Consider the following 6,000-nt stretch of genomic DNA (forward strand, 5'->3'; position numbering starts at 1 on the left):
GATCCCTAATAGACACCATGTGCTCCAAACTCTATTTCAGGGTCTCCTGCAGAGCCTTATTCCTCCAGCTCAGTGGTGTGAACTTGGGCCTTCACTGGCCAAAGCAGGCCCATTCTGTAATCTTTCCTAAGGTACAGTGTGAGCTGCCGCCCCATGCTCTCCCTGCCTGTCTTGGGGCTCCCCACTGGGCACTCCCCACCTATGCCCTTCTAGGTCCAGCTGTGGTCACTCTCTTTAATTAAGCTCCTTCCCTCTGAATACTTTGTTCCAGTATTCCCCCAGAAAAGTCTTCCCATTGTTCAAGAAACCCAGGGCAGATTTGTCTCCTTGTTCAGCAGAGAAACTATCTAGGTGGATATTTAATCTTAAATAAGATTGGAGGTGTTAGGTCGGTGGCAGCGACTTGGTGGCAACTTAGTGGCAACTTAGAACAAAGCAGCCAGCACTGCTTTGAACATCAATCAGATGCCGGCGGAAACGCCTGTCAATCAGCCAGATCTCCTGACTAACGCCTGTCAATCAGCAGGACCCCCTGGCCAATCCTGGAGTTCAGCCAACTCCCCTGACCAACTCCAAGGGGGCAAGGGACCCTAGAGACACCTTTTCCTATCCCAAGCCTTTCCCTTCCTGCTGTAAGCCCCATAAAAGTCCAGTCCAGTCGAGCTTCCATGCGGTTTCTCCTCAGACCCTTCCCTTGTCCCCTCTGTGGGTCTGATCCAGTTCTGCCCGGGAGTGATATCTCAATAAAGCCTGTTCAGCCGCCCTTTTAAATCTGCCTCCTTTGGTTGCTGCCTGCCCAGCCTGATCTGACAGGAGGGATCATTCATTTCTCCAGGGCATTACCAGGCCCGCCAATGTCCATGATGGAGGGACAGCCAGGCACTTCTGCAGATGGGTAGATCCATGCTTTAAAAGGGCAAGGCCCTTGCCTGACATTGCACAGTGAGCTAGTCAGAGAACCAAGTGTTAGGCAGCTTGTCAGAGCCTCCTAGTGCCCACTTGTGCCCTCCAGCCAGCCTTCAGACACTTGGTATCTGGATTCACCTTGTAGTATTAGAAACTGAACCCAGGGCCTTGCACACGCTGAGCAAGTAAGTACTCTGTCACCGAGCTACATCCCAGACCCTTTAAAAATTATTCTGAAACAGGGTCTCACTAAGTTGCCAAGCCTCAACTTGAGTTTGCAATCTTCCTGCCTCAGCCTCCCAAGTTGCTGAGATTATAGGGGTGTGCCACTGTGCCTGGCTCAGCTCCTGGTCTTGACCTTCCTTTTGGATCCCCCAGCTTTCTCTTCCCCTCTCCTTCTTGTTCTTCTTTCTTTTTCTCCCACGCAACCTGATAATCACTTCTCCCACTCTGGTCTGCCCCCAGAGACTTTTGTTTACCTTCTCATTGACCTTGGCCTTCTGCTCCAGTCTTTAGGGCTCCATGGGGACCAAGGCTGAGTCATTGTAGAGTCATTTATGACTGGATTGGTGGGACCACTGAGACCTCACCCTGCAGCATCGCCAGAGGGCATGGATTTACACAATCCCAACCTGGGAGTCCTCATACTAAATTGGTCCCAAAGAAGGGGTTGTAAACAGTTATGCTCCTACTGTGTGCCAGGCACTGAGTTATGTACTTTACATTCACTCTCTTTGCTCCTCACAAAGTTGAATGGGGACAGTATCATCACTGTGTCACAAACCGGGGGAGAAGGGTCTCAGGAGAGAGCTGATGTGGCCACTGCTGTATGATCAGTAAGTGAAGGATCGACAATGCCACAGCTACTACAGGGCACACACGAAAACCATCTCAGAAAGCTCCTGGGGCAATAATTGCTGGATTATTGAGAGATTTTAATTTTATTTATTTATTTTTATTTTTTGGAGTGCTGGGGATCAAACTTAGGGCCTTGTACACACAGGGCACACACACTCTGCCACTGAACCATATCCCCAGCCTATTAAGAGATTTTTAAATGTTGATAAACTGTATGGAATTCCATGACTAGAAGTCTAGGAAACAACAAGAAAAATGGGAAACAATTTTAAATACAAAGATGTTCATAACAGTATTAGTATTTATCATAGAAAAAACTTGAAAAGAACCCAAATATCCAAGCCCCATTAAATTATGACATTACTCTACTGAAAACACATTATAGCCAGTGAAAAGGTTTATGGAGTTTTATAATAACATGGGGCAAATGTTTATGACATACTGTCAAATAAAAATAGTAGGTTATGAATGATGCAGTGGGTCTCAGCCATAAAAACATACTCTGCAATTAAAAAAATAAAAAAGCATGAGTCTTCAGCGGCCCACTTCCTCAGGGTCTCACCCGCTTCATGCACACAGCTCCTACCGCAATTTTCACTCTGATGGTAACCTTTGCTTTGCAAATCTGCTCACTGAATTGTGAGCATGGAGGCGGGGGCAATTGGGTTGTATTTATGTATTCACTTACTTATTTTGGTACAGGGGTGCTTAACCACCAAGCCACATCCCAACCTGTCTTTTATATTTTATTTAGAGACAGACCCTCCTTAAGTTGCTGAGGCTGGCTTTGAACTTGTGATCCTCCTGCCTCAGCTTCCTGAGCTGCCAGGATTGCAGGCATGTGCCCCTGCACCCAGCTGACTATTGGGTTTTAGTCCTCTCTGAACCTCACCCAGGACAGAACGTGCCCTGAATGGTTGCTCAATCCAGCTCTGTGGACTGAATGAGCAAGTTAATTAAAAGAAGAGAGAGGAAAGGGTGGAACAGAGCCTCCTGACTTAGATCCTAGAGCTTGCCCCCTCCCACCTCCCACCCTAGTCCTTTCTCCCCACCTCCCATTATCTCCCAAAGCCTTTGGCAGCTTTGTCACTTGAGCAACATGGAGGGAATTTCTTCTGAGGAGTCGGGCTGCCTTGAAGAACCATCTCCAGCCACTCAGGAACGGAGGCTTTATGCGCATCATTTCCTGTAATCCTCATGGCAATAAAACATTTGACCTGAATCCTCCATTAACATTTTCAGAAACTAAGGGATTCGGAATGTAATTTGCTCCTACGGACAGAGCTGGGATTCAAAATTCTCTGTCTCCAAACCATATTTTTGTCTTAAAGACTGCAGAGATGGGGGCGCTGGGGTGGTGGCCCAGTGGTAGGGTACTTTCCTAGTATGTGTGAGATACTGGATTCAATTCTCAGCACCGCATAAAAATAAATTAAATAAAGGTCCATTGAGGGGCTGGGGATGTGGCTCAAGCAGTAGCGTGCTCGCCCGGCATGCGTGCAGCACGGGTTCGATCCTCAGCACCACATACAAACAAAGATGATGTGTCCGCCGAAAATTTAAAAATAAATAAATAAATAAATATTTTAAAAACTTCTCTCTCTCTCTCTCTCTCTCTCTCTCTCTCTCTCTCTAAAAAAAAAAAAGGTCCATTGACAACTAAAAGATATTAAAAAAAAAAAAAAAAAGATCGCAGAGATGAACTTGGATAAGTCCTTCTCCTGATAAGTCTTTGTTTTCCTTCTGGGAAATGAGGCTGCTGGTTCTCAGAGGGCTCAGCTATCTCTTTCCACTCAGATAGTCCATAATGATGAGGACATCCCAACTCTTACCTCCCAACATCTCCCTGACTCACTAGAGGAAATGTGGAACCCTGGGGATTGTGGGACTGAAAGCCAGCCAAGTGAGGCCATGTCCCCCTGACCCCCTGCAGGTGGCCACCAGCTGGAGAACTCTTGTCCTTTCTTGATACTGGCAAGAAGCCCAGGGACATGAGTATCTCACCCACACCTCACACATGGGCACATATGCACCAGGTCACTAGCCATCACATCCCACCTCTGCTGTTGACTAACCCCATAGGCTGGCCTCTGGGGGTTGTGCAGGGGGCCACGTATAGGCTTTGCTCAACTTTTACACCCAAGAGGCACCAAGAAACTCAGTGGTCTCACCTCTGTGGGAAACCAACACAGTAACAACCCACCCTGCATAGTCTTCCACCTGCCTTAGCCCAGTAAGGTAGCCAGGACAAGATCAAGAATGACAGTCCATTTTACAGGTGGGAATCCTGAGGCCCAGACAAGCAACTCTCCATAAACCACTCAGCAATGAAGTGTCAGAGATGGGACTAAGTCCTAGCCTCCCAAGCCAGGAGTTAGCGTTTTCCTCCCGGTGCCTGCATTTGTCCTGCTTGTGTGACACATTCACTGACTCTTGCCATAGGGGCTGTGGAAAGAGCAAGACAGCAGCCTTGTCCCTTGAAGAGTTTACGGTTCCGTGGAGTAGGGGAAGGACAAGGTATCAGGCAGGAGTTAGTACTGGGGTTAAAGAGGCCTCCGGAGAGTGGTACGGTGCCAGCCCTGCCCAGGGAGCTTCCCGGGGATGAAGGCGCTGTTCATCAGTCAGATTGAGAGGGCCATGTACAGGAGTGGGCCATCAGAGCCGCGCCCGTGGGACAAAGGTGCAGGGGAAAGAAAACCCCCCGCCCACGCATCCTCCACTTGTTTTACATACACAGAAGTCGTGGTTGTGTCTACTTGTTGTAAGTCCATCTTGGTCCCTTGTTAGGGAGGAGAGGAAGCAGAAGATGGAGTCTCAGGGCCTGTCACTGTCATGGAGTCAGGAGAGCTCAGTAACTCTTGACCTGCATGTGCACCAGGGGAGGAGGTGGGCGCTACCGGAGCAGGAGACGGACAAGCTATGCTCCCAAGGAGTTGTCCAGTTGGGGTTCTGCCTGAGCTAATTTTCCTTTGTTCTCCCCAAGCCTTTATTTGAGAGGTCTTCTTCATCCCTGGCACCCAACATTGAGCGGCACCCTTCACCTAGGAGCTGCATACACAGGGCTCAGGCTCAGGCCCTCAGATGTTGGAGGAACAGCGCCCCCTGGAGACCAGTGAGGTGCGATTGGGAAATCAGCAAGAGCCCGAGACCCAGTCTCTGGATGTGAAGAGCCTGGTGCCAGAGCCAATCTGAACACTTCCGAGCTTTATATAGTGCAAGAAGCCAGAGCTCCTGTGGTGGCTTCAGTTCAACAGGTAGTGAAGCCTCTCCCCACAGACATGCCCTAGGCCCGGGAAGTTGCAGAAATCAGGAGGCACAACCTGATCCCAAGATGTCCCTGCTCTTGTCTTCCACCTGCCACACTCGAACCATCCTCAGTCTTGGAGGAAGATGTAGTTGCTCCCCAACCCTGAGATGTGCAGATGTGCAGATGTGCAGAATGGGCAAACTCCTTTCAGTCCCAGGGAAGGAGTTTTGGCCTCTTCCTTGTTTGCAAGTTTCCAAACGAAAACCTCCATATCAGTCTTATGACCCAGAAATTCTGTTCCTGTGTCTATGATTGGCAGAAGATGGAGTCTCAGGGCCCGTGTGAGAGTCAGCCCGAACCCCTCAGCTGGGAGTGAATGAGTAAACTGATAGAAACAAGGTGCTACACCACATGCAGTGACATGCATGCATCTGAAAATCAAAGTGCTTAGTGAAAAAAGTGGGCAACCCGAAGAGATTCTGTAACGATACCATTTCCACACGTTAAACACCCATCCATAGATGCATGCTTACTTTTAGCATCGTGTTATTGCCTCTGGTGACTCCCTGGCACCTGCTTGTAAGACTTAAAATGCTTTGCTCATTTTTTAGGCTACTTAGAAAACATTTTAATCTAAAATCTGGACTCTAGCTTCATAGACCAATGTGATTGTATAACATCATCACACTTAGGTTAAGTATTTTTAAATTTGCACCATTTGAATATTTCCATGGATGGAAGGTATTTCTGTGGTGTTTTCAATAATTCAGTACTTTTTTAAAGTTGTAGATGAACACAATATCTTAATTTTATTTATTTATCTTTATGTGGTGCTGAGGCTCAAATCCAGTGACTCACACATGTGAGGCAAGTGCTCTACCATGGAGCTACAGGACCATCCTCAATTCAGTACTCTTTTTAACTGTGCTTGAAAATTCTAGAATTTGACTGAGAAATGGTAGACCTCAGTGAGAATGTAAGGATGTGCT

The sequence above is a fragment of the Callospermophilus lateralis genome, chromosome 3 (assembly GCF_048772815.1).
Source record: "Callospermophilus lateralis isolate mCalLat2 chromosome 3, mCalLat2.hap1, whole genome shotgun sequence".
NCBI lineage: Eukaryota > Metazoa > Chordata > Mammalia > Rodentia > Sciuridae > Callospermophilus > Callospermophilus lateralis.